This window comes from Echinops telfairi, unplaced genomic scaffold (assembly GCF_000313985.2).
Source record: "Echinops telfairi isolate 266 unplaced genomic scaffold, ASM31398v2 ScPeMD7_23;HRSCAF=83, whole genome shotgun sequence".
Taxonomy (NCBI): domain Eukaryota; kingdom Metazoa; phylum Chordata; class Mammalia; order Afrosoricida; family Tenrecidae; genus Echinops; species Echinops telfairi.
In genome coordinates, this window is record NW_022103920.1 from 86,195,663 (window position 1) to 86,211,271 (window position 15,609).

Consider the following 15,609-nt stretch of genomic DNA (forward strand, 5'->3'; position numbering starts at 1 on the left):
GCATGGAATGGAGGGTGAAAAATAGCCTTTGTTGACCAGTTTCCCCCTTTAATATCTCCAGCTGGATGCAGGAGATGGAACAGAATCCAGAAAGATAACTTGGGGGAAAAGGGACCCTTCTAGAATCAGAGTTCACAGGTGTCTGTTCCCAGAGGAGATACAGCAGAGTAATCGACCAGCACATGACTGAGGGCTGTGCTACAGGTAAGCCTGTGGAAGTGGACTTGGCTGCAGATGTTGGTTTGCTACCTGCTGCCGTTGGATGATCAGGATGAAGAGCGAGGGCTTTATATGCCAGGGGTTCTAATAACACAGCTGTAGATCTCTTTGAGCAGTACCAGTGAGGAGGGAGTTGTAGAGCGGTATTGGGTTTGTGATGTGTTTCCTACAAGCAAGGCCCGAATTGCCTTCCTGGGCATTGCGTGAGCCCAGCTTTAGACAAGGCAACTTTGGTGGTTCAATCCCTGGCTCTGTGGATAACTGATGTGTTTCTTAACAAGACAAATGAATGAAGTTGTTCGCCTCCTTTGAAAGCCAAGTGATAGCTCCATTTGCCGTCATGAGAAAGAATAATCTCATCTTGTGGGCAAAAGGACCCTCCTCGACTCAAAACGAGATTTGTCGAACTTGAGGGAGGGGACTGGGTTCTGCGTGAGACTGTGCCCACGTCGGAGAAGGCACTTTCTAGAGCTCCGTGTTTGAAACGGGCAGAATCACAGGGCAGTAGAGAGACACCTTTACTCCGTGTCCTGGGTAGGCTTGATGGAGACCGATTTATTCCTGAAAAGGGAGACATAGATCCCCATGGGACAGAGGAAACTAGAACTTGGAGTTGCAGCATACTGCTGAGTAAGGAATGTTTGAGTTATTACAACATATCAGGGGAAAGAAGGAAGCTGAATAAACTCCAGCGATTGGACTGGAATTCTAGAATGGTTTGCAGGCCTTGGCCTGGCAAACAGCGTGCTGGTGCACCCGAGAGTCTGTTTGGAAGGGAACTAAATGGAAGAGGGAGGGTGATCTTTACAGTTTCTCTTCTAGTGAGCTCGTCCAGTGTCAGAGCTGCTTTTGTGTGGGGACAAAGGAAGCAGCCAAGGAGCAGGTGGCTATGATGTATGTGATGGTTTCATTCGATGGGTAATGGGGATTTAATGTTCTTGAACGTTCCCTCTGAAAGCTTCCCACTCTGCTTGTGGAAGCAATCTAGGAGGGGGGCATTCTCAGGCAGATACCAAGCCTGGCCTTTTAGGGTGCAGGCTGTAGCCCCTTCTTCTCTGGGTCTTTCAGCATCTGTGAAAACCACAGAGGGGTGATTTCAGCAACTTTTCCAAACAGTATTCTGGGTGAGACAAGTCCACTCCTTCCCATTTACTTATGAGTTAATTAGCATTTAAATGCAAGTCTCCAGGCCAGTGATTTATTTTAATAATATGTTAGCCCCATGGCTGGTCCATGACTTCATGACGGCAGCAGTGGAGAAAGGCACTCCAACCGGACGGATGTCTCTGCGTTGCATGTGGCTGATTTATGAGAAACTTCCCTGATCTGAGTCATTCTTGCCTCCCCCGCCCTCAAGCCCCTTTGAGTGGCACCCAGCTGTTGGAGCCCCACTTCTTTAAAGTGACAGTTAAAAGAAGTAGGTTTGACACAACGAACTCAGAGGCAAGGGTTTTTTTTCTGAACAAGAAATCACTCCAAAGCAGCCTGCACCCTGCCATTGAGCGGATTCTGACGGATAGCAACTCGACAGGACAGAATCAGACTGCCCTCTTTGGCTGTAAATCTACGGGAACAAAACGCCTCATCTTTCTTCCTTGGGGCAGCTGGTGGATTTGAAATGCTGACCTTAGGGTTAGCAGCCCCTCCTGTAATCCACTATGCCATCAGGGCTCCTTAAGAAATCACTAGGTATTTTGAATTATGAGGTAGTTTGTCTGTTGGCCAAATCTAATTAGTTGCCATAAGTTCATTGTTTGTTGCCTTTATTAAAACAAAAGACAGCAAATGATAGCATTAAATCAGACTTTAAATGCGTGTTTTGATTTCTGTCAAATTCCATTGGCATTTTATAGGTCTCATTACAAACATCTCTGTAATGATGGAATTGGCCGGTTACTCAAGATGATCTTTAAGGTTATTTTGTGTTTATTAGGTTGCCAGGGGTACCTAACACATCAGAAGAATAGAAGTGCTCAATGCAGTTGCCAGAATTTTGTGCAAGATAGTTTTACATGTCTCAGAAGTACAATCCAATTGGCCAAGAAGTTAGCCCAAGACTGAAACTTGACATCATTCTTGGCAAGTAATGGTTTTTCTTAAATGTGCACGATATAAAACAAAATATACTGTACTTTTCTAGCTATAATATTAAGTGCATCATTTTAAGGTTTTAATTTATAAGTAAATAGGTCAGTAGATCATTTTGAGTAATAAAACAATATATGAAAATGATGACTTATTACTTAACTGTTAGTTGTAATAATATATATAGCCTTTCAAATGGAATAAACATTCTATTCCTTTAATGTTTTCAAAACGGGAGTATACACAGCACACCTGTATGTTATTAAGTACAACGATACAACAAATACATTTGAACCTTCTACCCAGTCCCAGAATTAGAGTATGACCAGTTATCTTTCAAACCAAAAAACCCATACTCACTGTCATCCAATTGAGTCTGATTCACAAGGAGCCCATAGGGCAGAGCAGAATTGCCGCCTGTTGGTTTCCCAGGCGGTGACTCTTCATGGAAATAGAACGTCTCACCTTTGCAGCTGTTACCAAGGGCTCAAGTAGAAAGAAAACGTGTTGGAAATGATGATGGCAACATATGCACAAATGTGCTTGATACGATTGCGGTATGGATTGTTATAAGAGCTGGAGAGCCACCTATAAAATGATCTCTTAAAATAAAAATAAAAAGAGTAGTTAAAAAAATAAAAGAAAGCCTCATTTTTCTCCCATGGTGGTTTGGAACTGCTGACCTTGTGACTAACAGCTGAACGTCTGTAGCCCACTAGCTCCTTCCACATTTCATCATGAAATCTGTGTTCAGTTCTTAGCATTTCAAGAACAGTTCTACTACACATGCTGCATGCATGTTTCAATAACATATTGTTTAGTTATCTTGGTTTAGGCCAGTACATGAGATGATATCTTGTATGTAGTCTTCTAGGCTTACTGTTTTATTGAACATTATATATTTATACAAGAAGACTCTTCAGTTTCCTTTTCAAGAAGAGGACAATTATATTCAAATCATTTTTGAAACCTATGACAGATATTTGAAGTACTAGAAATATAAAAGTATATTTTTGAAGTATCCACACTTACTATATTTAAGCTAGTGAAAGATGATTCAGACAGAGGATCAAGTCTTCTTTTGAAGCTTCTGAAAAGTGGCTTATTTTAGCCCAGAAAATGGTCTAGGATATTTTTCTATCTGATTAACATGTAATAATGTGAACTTTAATGTATATTAAGGACTCATTTTAAATGAAGCAAATTCTCATTTTTATAGAATAAATTACCTGGCCATGGAATTTAAGGTTTCTATCAGCTTTGGGGTCTGTGCTAAACATAGATCTGATTGTTTTCTTAATTAGCATCTGGTTGACTATAAATTCTGAAAAAGTTCAAAGGTGAGAAATGGAATATTTGATCAACTAATCAAGAATGAAGTGGCATATCCCTGGGTAAAGTGTTTTGGTTTAGAGTCCCCCAGGTTCTCCCACTGTCATGATAACTGGATTTTTCCCTTTTCCATTAGCCGACAGAGAAGCTATTTGGTTGCCACCAGCTGGGAAGCAGAAGGGGACAAGGTGCTGTAGCATGGCCCGGGAGGATGGAGGGCGAGGACAGATGCACCTTCTTCTCTGGGCATTTTTAAGAACTCAGCTGCCGTTCTCGGCATTTGCAGAAAGGCCCCTTTCTGCTTGGAGGGGTTGCCACTGTGACCATATTTTCAGAGAGGGAAGAGCGGCACTTCTACGACTTCCATGTTGGCATAGAAGTCCCTAGTGGATTTCACACTGTAGCATGTTCTCCAGTTTCAGCAATGACTGGTTAAATTGGCCGTCTTAGACCTGACAGTGGTTTTCTGCTAGTCAAGAAATTACTGTGGTTTGCAAACATCCTGAAGGATCCAGGATCTTCCACACGAATCTGCCCCCTTGACTTATGTGAAAGATCTCTGCACTATGAGGGCGTCTTGACTTGGGTTAGCCTTAATTGTGAATGTTTTAATTTTTAAATTTTTGAAATAATTGTAGACTTACAGTAAATTTCAATAATAGTATAGGGACTTCCTAGACACCGTTCACCAAGCTTCCTTTAGTGTGAACATTTGATAGAAACATGGTATAAAAAACAAAAATGTTTTGTTTTGGTGCCGTGCTATTAAGTAGGCTACAAACTCTATTCTGAGTCTCTGGTTTGTTTTGTTTTTCCGATAAATTATATCTGTCTTTTTCACAATTCCTTCCAGGATCTCACCTTAGATTTTATTGTCATCTCTCTTTAGGCCCCTCCAGTTTCTCAGTCTTTCCTTGTCAGTGGTGATCGTGGGATTTTGGAAGCATGGTGCTCAGCTCTTTTGTAGACTCTCCCTTCACTTGGGTTTGTTGGATCATTTTCTCATGATCAGATTATGGTGATGCATTTTCAGAAAGACACAGGAAAGATGTTATGCCCAGAAGATTGTATCAAGGGCCTGTGATATCAGTAAATGTTATTATGGGTGATATTAACCTTGATCACTTTTGGTTAACATATCATCTGCTTAATTTCTCCACTCCAGCATGACTATCTTTCCTTTGTTATTCTGGATTATCTTGGGAGGATATTTTGAGAGGGAAGTCTTCCTTGTTTTGGGCAACATTGCTTCTTGGAAATCTGAAAATTTTGTGAATTTCCTATATTCACATTGGATTTCATCATTTTCCCAAAGGTCTCGCCCGAGGATTCCAAATCCCAAAGCAATTTAAGTCCTCAGGCATTCAAAATATAGCTTAATTAATCAAAGTTGACAGCCAAACTACTTCTGGAGGCAGTATCTACTCCACGGAGTTCTCTCAAGACAATGTCTGTCTTTGCAAACAAATAAAACAGTAGTGTGGTCTCATCACTTATATAATTTGAAAAATACATAGAGTACTTCATGCCTGTAAGGAGGATTTAGGGCCTAGCCTTTACTTTTAGCATATATATATTCTGAAATGATTAGAAGATCAAGAAAATATATTTTGAGTGGAAATAATTCCATAACATACTCAACACAAAAGCTAACTCACTAACTCAATTCAATTCCAACCTATAATGACCCTCTAGGACAGAATAGAGCTGTTCCTTAAAGTTCCCGGGGCTATAAATCTTTGCTGGAGCAGAAAGCCTCCTATTTCGCCCTTGTTGGAGCTGGTAGATCTGAACCACTGACCTAGTAGTTAGCAGTCCAAAACCAAACACAATACACCACCAGAGGTCCATCAACACAGAAGTAGATGGGCTAATAAAGATGCCAATCCTATCCCCATACCTATAGCTCCTCTTCCTGAAAAACAATATTGCAAGACATACCAAGTACCTTGAGAGTACTCACCTTGGGGGTATCTTTCACCTAAAAGAACCCTAAAGAAATAATCATAGGCCCAAGAACAGGCTTCTGCATAAACTATCCACCACCGTGTTACTGTAAAATGTTGGGAGAATACTTGGGGGATGGAAAATGTTGAATGATAAGAAAATGATCAATTTGGGGATTGCAATTAAAGCCAAGCTTCCAAGAAACACATAGTGCCATGAGGACCAAATAGCAGTAATGCTGTTTGTGTGATTCATAGATTTGTAACAGTTACTTCAAGTTCATGTGTATCCATGAAAGAATCGTTATCTTTAGGTGTTGGAATCATGACCACTATTTATTTTCTTTTAGACTCTGTCTCCCCCCCCCCCCCAAGCTATGATGGTATTCATTAAGCTGATAACCACAAGCTCAGCAGTTCAAAGCCACCAGCTTCTCCTCAGGAGAAAAATGAGGCTTTCCACTCCTATGAAGAGTTACAGTCTTGGAAACCCACAGGGGCCGTTCTACTCAGTCCTACTGAGCTGCTATGAGTCGGAATCAACTGGCTGGCAGTGCGTTTGTATGAGTTTGAGGGGCTCGTTATCAAGAACAATTACTTTTGAGGCATTTAAATGGGCAGTAACTGCACAGGTGCCTTTGGGCGAGATGAGGTTACCAATCCTCTTTCCAATTTCACTCTTTCAATCCTGTGTAGATGACAATTTTGAAAGCAACGAAATGAAATGCATTCCTTGGGGTCATTGTAAGCATGTGCATGCGTGTTTATGAGCACACACGTAGGGAGAGTCAGACTGAGCTGATGGAGGCGATAAACTGAAAGAGAACATTGAAAACGCAGTTGGGTGCTTGCTTCGGCGGCACATATACTAAAATTGGAACGATACAGAGAAGATTAGCATGGCCCCTGCGCAAGGATGACACGCACATTCGTGAAGCGTTCCATATTTTTCTGATATGAGGTGAGATAGGTAGACCCAAAACACAAAACAGGGTATGATAACTATGAACCCACAGATAGTGATAATAACCCTGAATTCCAATGGGCTCAATTCGTACATTAAAGGAAAACACAGTTGGAGAAACAGGTTCCGTGTCTGGGTTCCCCGTGACTGATCTCCTTTCTAAAAGTACGTAGAACGGGACGGAGGCTCTAAGGATGGCCATACAAGACAGGATGAGAAAAGGCTAACCCTCCTCAGAAGTCCGGTTTCCTAGAGGGAAAAAGGGAGATAGATCTTTTATTTTCTATTATTCTTTTCAAGGTTCGTCTTTAAAAGTAAGCTCATCTTGAGAACAAACAAACAAGCAACAGCCCCAACTCCCCTTCGACTTCAGGAAGCCCAAGCCCTAGCTTTCATTTTTAATTAAACAGGCTAAATATTCATGCTGATGTGACTAAATGAAGCTTTTGTGTGCCCGGTTCCACTCCATCCGCATGAATGGCGGCCTTGTGGCAGGGTGAGGTCACTGTCTAAGGGGAAGGGAGGTAAGAACACAGCTGAGGCTACAGGCTTCTCCGCTGCCTGGTGCACCAGCTCCTTCTTAAAGCCACAGCGCGGCCATTCACGCAGGGAAGGCCCTGGTCCCCTTGTGCCCAAGGGCAGGATCACTGGCCTGCATGGGGTGATGCACTCTCTCGGTGTGGCATGAATAATTCAAAGGTTCCCGGAGAGCCAGAAGTGCCCGGAGCAGCAGCCTGTGGCCAGACCCCCTGCAGTGTATAGCCTAGCTTGCCACAGATACACACGGTGACCACCTGCTCTCCAAGGGAAAGACTGGAGTCTTCCACCGCCCGCTGCTCCATCACCAGGCCCGCCAGCGAATGCTGATGCTGTCCAGAGCGAGGCACTCTGTAGTTCTGGGGTCACGCTGCCTTGCATCTCCCCTGACCCGATGGTGATGGCGGTGGCAGGCTGACATCTCAGAATAGAGTCTCCTGAAGGTTGCGAAAAGATACATGCCCCTGTAGGTCTTCTTAACTTAGAAGAGGGAGTCTGTGGCTGGCAGGGTGCTGGCAAGTGGCCTTTTGCAAGCACCATCCTCCTGAGAGCTGTGAAACCTTGGGGAAAGCCTCACTCGTGTTCCTTTCCAACAACTCTCCAAGCGGTTTTAACAATGGAGGGCGATCCTTCACTCGGCATAAGGAGCATCCAGTTTGAGGCAGAAGGGAGTCCCGAGATATAGACCCGTCCCCTGCCGTGGCTTATGTCTGCTGTGGAGAAGGCCAGAAACAGTGTCACCTCAAGCCTGAGTGTAGACACTCCCATACATTAGAAGGCAGCCCTCCTTGACCCTAAACTCCACCGATGGGTCAAGTTGATCGTGGGACAGTGCCTTCTCCCAGCGAGCACAGTGCCGGATCCGGTACTGGGGAGAAATGAGATCGGAAGGACTGACTGAAAGGCCGTTGCTACGGAGGCAGTTGCCTCTCATGCGGAGTCTGTGTGTGTCCGAGTGGAACTGCGCTCTATAGGGTTTTCAATGGCTGGCTTTTCGGAAGTCATCAGCCATTCTTCCGTGGCACCTCTGGGTAGACTCCCACCACCCACCTCTTGCTCAGCAACCTAGCATGTTAACTGCCTGTGCCTCCTAGGGACGTGAGGGTTGACTCGATTTGACCGGAGGGGGACTACCTGATCCATGGCCTTGAGAAGTTTCTAGACTCCCAGACATGTGGGAGCAGGAGGTTTAATAAAACATTGTTCATGACCCATGAGCCAAATGAGTGATAGAAAGAGGAAGTGCTGTAGGAATCAGGAGAGGGAAAACTTGGTGCTGCACATGGCAGACTCTGTGAGGAGCAGGGGGGAAGCCACAGGAGAAGAGCTGGTCTTGGAGGGAGGAGCAAGCGTCGGCTTTTCTGGTTGGGGAAAGCGGTGTGAAGAACGGGATGGGGATGCCACCTCTACAAATAACAGCTGCTCGAGAGAGCAACTGTCTGATCGATGACTCTCCCGAGCAGCTCCCCAGCCCTGTGCGCTCGGGGACCTACCTGAGCTAGATCTTTTGAGTTGTGGTGGATCTGTGGAGAGAGGAGCTGGGAGGTCCATTTGGCAAGGGTTCTAGCCCAACGCTAAAAGCTCTGCCATGCCAGCCTGTGGACAGGATTGTTATTATTTAGGCAAGAGTGAGTCACTTGAGGATTTTGAAGAGAGGGATAAGACAAAAATCAGTGTTTCTGGAGGGTGAATCTGGCACAAATGTATCAGAAGCACAAATAAGCTCACAATAATAAGCAGGGTGGGGGAGTGCCCATTGGGTTAGGAATATTGTAAGTGTCACCCAATGAGTTAAGAATATTGCAATGATTACCCAATGAACCCTACTTCTGTCTGCTGATGGGTGTGGAGCATCAATCGTGCTCATGATGAGAAGCATGGAATGAATTCCAGCCGGTACCAGGAAGCCTCTAAAGGCAGCAAGACTCGGCGGAGGGGGTGTATTTCTGGAGTCCGTGCTTGTGTTCAGTCATTCATCCACATGTGCAAACTCACTGCCTGTTGAAGGAGCCCGGGCAGTGCTGCGGTTAAGCTGCCAATGAAAAGGTTGGCAACCCCAGCCCCTTAACCGTTCCAAGGGAGAAAGATGCAGTGCCCTGCTTCCATCCATACTAGCCCTGGAAACCCTCTTGGGGAAGTTCTGTTCTCTCTGGGATGAGCCTGAACCAACTGGAAGCCAATTGGTCTGAGAGTTTTCTTCTCTGTTCTGTTTATATTATATGTTGGGCACCATGGTCATCCTTGGAGATACAGAGAAAAATCAAATCTGTTCTATCTTTGCAAAGAATGTTATCTAATTGTCCTATGTCTTTGTGCAGAGCACGAGAAGGTGCACCAGCCCAGAATGTGTAGCCCGTATAATGCCACTATATGCAAGCCTTCCTGCCTGCCTGGAAGAATTTACCTATACCTGTGGGGACTCAAGGAGCCTGGTTATGTGTTGGACTATGATCTCCATGGTTGGCAGGTCGAAACGAGCAGCAGCCTTGTGGGAGGAAGCCTGGGCTTTCTACTCCCATAACTAGTTACAAAACCCACAGGGGGTCACGATGAGCCAGCACTGACTCGATGGCAGTGTGTTTGGCTTTTTTGGTGGGTGCTCAGTGGGTCACTGTGGGTCCTTGGTGTGTGCTTGGTGGGTCACCGTGGGTCCTAATGGACTTGAGGGCATAGGTTTGGTTTGGGTGTGGGGTAGTAATCAGGTCCTTGCCTTACTGAGGTTACTCACTCATGTGACCCTGCATGTAAGAGAGAAGTGGACCATCAAACAAGATGTAGCCAGAGGGGGGCCTCTGCTAGCTCACATAATAAAAGTGAATTCTAGTTGAGAAGCCCTGGAATTTCACGGGTCTGGATACCTGTTTATTTTGCAGGTGGGAAGGAATCTCTTTTCCAGAAGCGTTAACCAATTCTATCTCAGTACTACGAGCCAGTTCCAAGTCAGAGCACTCCTAGAGGAAAGTTAGAGCTGCCCCTGTGAGTTCCTGAAACTGTCACTATCCCCGAAACAAAAAGCCTCATCTTTTTCCCCTAGAGCAGCTGGTGATTTTGAACTGTTGGCCTTGCGGTTAGCAGCCCAGCACGTAACCAAGATGCCACCAGGGCTCTTGAGAAGTCTTCACAGAAGACCCCAGATGTCCCTAGCCACTCCCTAACCACCTGACCACCTTTGGGGTTCTGCCCCGTGGCCCTATTTTCCCTCACCACAGAGGTCACTAGACCAGCACAGCCATGTATTACCACTGGGCAAGCGCCTTAGCTCATGTCCAGAAGTAGCTGCTGGCAGTCGACAGCAGTTTTCAGAGCGCGAGGTCAATCGGCTATCCTCAGATCGTGCTTAAATTGCTCGTTATGTCAAGTCAATAGCTCTGTGGCTAATTGGTTCTAGCGCATACCTTTCTAAGATTGTATAATCAACCACTAGTAAATGAATTTTGACAGTTTACAGGTACAAAGTTAAACATAGTTAATACCCATCACGTTGCATTACTGCCAGTTATCAATTACTCATGCTTAATATTTTTTTTAGCCAACACATACATAGTGCTTTCTACAAACCCGATGCTACCCTATATGCTTTATTAATATCAGCATCCTCAATTCTCATGACAACCCTAGGAGGTATTTACTAATACCATCCTGATTTTACAGAGAAGGACACTGGGGCACACAAAGGCTAAGGAACTGACCCACCGTCTCCCAGTTCATAAGTAGCAGAGCTGAGTTCTAAAACCAGTGACACTGTTAGCGGCCATGCCCTTAACAACCATGCCATTATAACAATAGATAGCACTGTGACCGAAGAACTGTAGAAATCAAGGGTCTTCAGAAAGCAGTAGTAGTGTAGGAGTACTAGCGGTGGTCTTCATAGTACTGTAGACATGGTAGTAGCAGTTAGGTTAAGTGGTAGCGGCATCAGCAGTTGTATTAATGTTGTTGTTGTTATGGCTAGGTGCTATTAAGTCAGTTCCAACCCACAGTTGGATGACAGAACAGAATGAAGCACCGTTGGGTCCTGTCCCATGCCCACAAATGCTCCAATGCCAGAACCCACTATTGTGGCCACTGTGTCCATCCACCTAGTTGGGGGCCTTCCTTGTTCTCTGCCCCTATGTGTGACCAAGCATGGTGTCCTGCCCTGGGGACTGATTGTATTGATAGTAGTTGTGGTAGTATCATAGAAGCGTTCTAGTAGTTTGGTGTTGGCGTTGGTCGTATAGTAGTTTTGGTGGAGGTAGGGAGGTGTTACAGCAGTGGTAATATTGTAGTGGTGGGGGTAAAATTGTAGTAGCGGAGGTGGTGGTGGTGATGTTGTAATAGTATTGTAGGATTAGGAGTAGTGGTGTTACAGTCGTGGCGGTGGTAGTGTTATAGTAGTAACCGTAGCAGCTAACTGCAAGTCAGCAATTCAAATCCACCAGCCAGCCGTTCTTCAGATGAAAGACAAGGCTCTCTACTCCCATACACCACAGGGGCAGTTCTGTTCAACAGGGTCCGTGAGTCCGAATTGACTGACTGGCAGTGAGTTTGAGGGTTTTGTTTGTTTGTTTGTTTGTCGCATAGTAGCAGCCGTCCCTGTCTTAGTTGTTCTTGTCATCATTGTCCTCTTTTTCAGAGATGAGGGAATTGAGACACTCCAGAGCAGACACCACACCTGCACGTGTCTGTCCTTTGCTGCCTGTCCAGATGAATGAGCAAGGAGAGCATGGCTGCCTCTGTGGCCTGTAACCACCGGCCACCTTGGGCCACTTACAGCATAGCCATCGCCGTGGGGTGCTACCAGAGCCTGCCTGGTACTTGATTTTCTAAAAGGGGTTTACTCCCGCCCGGGTGTCTTTTTTCCCAAGCTCCCAGTGGCTAGGGGGTGAGCTGGAGACCGTGAGGGCTGGTAAGGGAAAAGGGGAGGGAGAAGAGGGCAACCCACCAGGCAAAGGCAGTCACGTTTGTTGGGACTGAACTCACGAGTCAATTCAGTGAGACAGCTTGAGCCAGGGGCCCTGTGTAGACACTGCCAGGGTCTGAGCACCCCCAGTGGGCAGGTCACTGAGTCGTGCCCCTTTGAGATCTCCGGCCACTTAGGGCGGTCAAGCCTGACCCAGTGTGTTTATATGTCATTTGGAAAGCGCTCTTTCAGGAAGCCTGCGGTTCTCTCAAGCCATTTTAAAAGCTGAGATTTTACTTCGGTTTATTTATATTCTGGCCGAAAGGGAACACAAAGCCCCCGTGATGTATGACGTCCTCCAGGAGAATTGTCAGAGCTGCCTGATGCATTGTTTTACTCTATCAATATGGCCTTTCACAGATCTTAATTAGTTTTGTTAGTTGACTTGTCGAAATGTGTATTTAAAGTGAGCCGTCAGTAATTCCACCAAGGGAACGGTATTCATGAGAGGCACACACCATGGGGTGGGGGTGGGGGGGCAGTGAAAGGGCAAAAAGGTGCAGTCCAGAGCACCCCTAATTTGTAGTGGGGGTGATTCGCTCAACTGTTTGCCTTGCTTGAAAATGCACCGGGCAGTGCACACCCACACACATTCACACACCTTTCCTTAGCTAAAACTCGCAAGTACAGATGGATTGAGCTGCTGGAATGCCCACCCAGTGTTGTACGTGTTCACATACTACACCACAGAGATTGTACTGGAAGCTCAACTCACCTGGGGCTAAGCCACTGGGTATCTTGCCAAGGAGAAAGGAAATCGCTCCCAAATAAAGAGGGTGGGCACTAAAAGATCAATCTCCCGGTCCTGGCATTTACTGTTGCCAGCTAGGTGAAGGCGGACTTTGGGCATTTATGCTTACCTGGGGTTCTTAGACCAATGGGCTTGAAGAATGTCAATAGCCCAAGCAGATGTGCAGTGTGCTTGGTGGTTGTTTTTTGGTTTTTTTTACAGTAGCTATGTGCAGCCTACCAGAAATTATCGATGCGCCATTCGATCTTGACAATGTACACATTCATGCAGATCAAACCGGGCTCCTTAGAGCAGGGCTGCATTTGCTTTATTTCCTGCTGGGTGTCCTAAGTGGGGGCATGGGCAGCCAGCATTCTAGCCAAGTAAGTTTGCCGAAAAGCCATTTCCACTTGTTGTGCTCAGGTGGGGACGGAGGGCCCCTCACCTCAGTACTGGGGCACGCGGGACAGGCAGGTCTTGCGTCATTCCAGTTGGTACCCGCTCCTGCCACCCTGTCAGTGGGAACTGCTCTCAGTTCACATGCCCCACAACTCTCCGGGGCGCACGGCGTGCTCAGGTTTGTGTGTGTCTGCGGTACGCCACGGCTGCTGATTACGGGGAACCAATGGAAAGCTGGCCAGTCCGCATCACTAATGCGAGCTTGACGAATGACATCAACAGTCAACTAGAATTTAGCGTCTAACCACATACAAATAGGTCTCCGGCTGCCGGTTATGCGATGATGTCAGTGCCCATGCCCCCTTCATTAGCTGATGTGCTTTTAAAGGCAGGTGCCAAGAGAAAGAATTTGGTTTTGCTTTCCCAGTGCACCCAACATGTTTTGAACAATAGAAATACTTCTCTATCAACAGTTTTTCTGGCTTGTTGATTTCCCAACTCCGTTAATTACACCCTCTGAGTCTGTATTTCCAGGTCTCTATTAGAGCACAACATTACCTACCGGAGAGCTGATTTCTAAATCAGATTGGGTTTCCACACACCCCGCGCTGCACTCCCGGGAGACTCCCGTTGGGCGCATCATGCATGTGGTAGCAAAACCAGACCAACTGAATTATTCCGCAGCGCTGGGGCCCGTGGCAGGTGAAGACAGTAGTCTCACTGGTGGGGAAAGATGTTTACAAGGGCCTGCTGATGATAGCACCTGGGAGATCCCAGGGAGTGATTCAGACCTGCCAGCGCTTTTGCCTCCATCAATGCTGTCTCTGCATGTCCGTGTTCATCTGATGGGCAGTCTTTCCATAACTTCTGTGGGGCGTATATTATCATCTGTGGCTTCTCTTCATGAGTCAGCATTTGTCTTGTTCGAGGGCTGTTTTCCACAAAAAAACCATTCATTAACAAGCTTCACACCCAAAAGCACTGCCCCACTGATGCACGTGGACCCACTCAGGGCCACTCTGACATTAGAGACAAGATCAAGGGACAAAAAGCATTAAAAGGAAAAAACAACTTTTTAAACTTCATCATTGAGTCAATTCCAACTTGTGGCAGCCTCATGTAGTACGGAGTGAGACGACCGTGTCGGGTTTTCTTGGCTACCCTGCCCAGACGTAGATCACCAGGTCTTTCTTCTGAAGCACGGACAGGTGGGTTCAAACCACCAGTCTTTACGTTCTGGGATAAAAAGTACAAAAGGCACACTGCCTGACTCCGTGACAAAGCCTCCGTGAGTCCACAAGGCGATTTCCTGGGCACAGAAGCAAACACGAGTGAAATTGTTGCTGACTAGATGAGACAAATTTAACTCGGGGTCATCATAGTGCTTTTCCTTTCCAAAGCACTTGACAAATGCAAACTAATTAATTTTCCATACCACTTCCAGGTGGAAGGAACATCCTATAGTCCTCCTCTTGGCTTGAGAATAGCACATAAAGTCCTCACCACACAGGAGAACCCTCGGAGGGTCTGCCTTCGGAAACTCCTTTCTGTGTTCCACACATCGAAGCCGGAGGGAGGATTGTCAGGTGGAACTCTGCCGCGTCACAGAACAGCAAAGGCTTGACAGGGCTCCACTCAAAACCAGTCACTGCCGTCGATCGATTCGGCTCATGGTGAATGGCTAGCACTGGGTAGAACTGCCCCTGCCAGTTTCTGAGACTGTAACTGTTATTGGGAGTAGAAAGCCCATCTTTCTCCCATAGAGCCACTGGTGGTTTCAAACTGCTGACCCTGTGATCGCAGCCCAACACTTAACCACTAACCACCAGAGCTCCTCCAGGGCCTCCCCGTTAGTGAAAACGGGTACTCATGTAGGTCTTTTTATAAAAACAAAGTGGTAGAAAACAAACTTTTGAAAAGCAGGGGGATGCCTGTATTCATTGTTCTTCTTCGGCATTAACTTGGGTGGGACTGTGTTTGTTAGTGCTTAGATGAGACCATGAGTGGGTCCCCTATCGACTCTTAGCCGGTGCTGGGTTCCTGGGTTCCTGCCCTGAGCCTCAGTAGCCTCACTTGTGACTGATGGGTGTCGGCAGGGTGATCTTGAAGGCTTTGTGAGTTGTGAAACACCTGGGTCTCTGCTGAAGGCCAGTGTGGGGTCGACAGGCTGGCGTCCCATTCCTCGGGATGTTTTAACTGCTGTGTGGGAGACGTGCTTGTTCCGTTCCATGCATGTATCCGGTTAGATTTTAACTCCATCTTTGATAAAAGATATCTCTCTTGTGGCGCTGAGGCAATATCACAAATGCAAATAAGGGAGGGGCTTCTGCAGTTGGAGCGAGTCAGCTAGCTAACATTTTGTACGACTTGGAGAGCGTCCAAATTCTTTTGTCCGTTAGTCGCTGTAAATAATGTGAGGGGGAGTGTGTATTTCACTTTTTTTTTTTTCATGGAA

The 15,609-nt window shown here is 46.1% G+C and overlaps 1 protein-coding gene and 1 non-coding gene across 3 annotated transcripts in view; both read left to right on the top strand.

Moving 5' to 3' along the window:
• The window catches only part of CREB5 (cAMP responsive element binding protein 5), a 390,923-nt gene that overhangs the window by 306,681 nt on the left and 68,633 nt on the right, over nucleotides 1–15,609 (top strand). The gene's annotated exons all lie outside the window — the stretch shown is intronic.
• On the top strand, nucleotides 6,427–6,533 carry LOC115869328. The gene has a single exon (XR_004046136.1). It is a non-coding gene; the product is annotated as a U6 spliceosomal RNA (small nuclear RNA).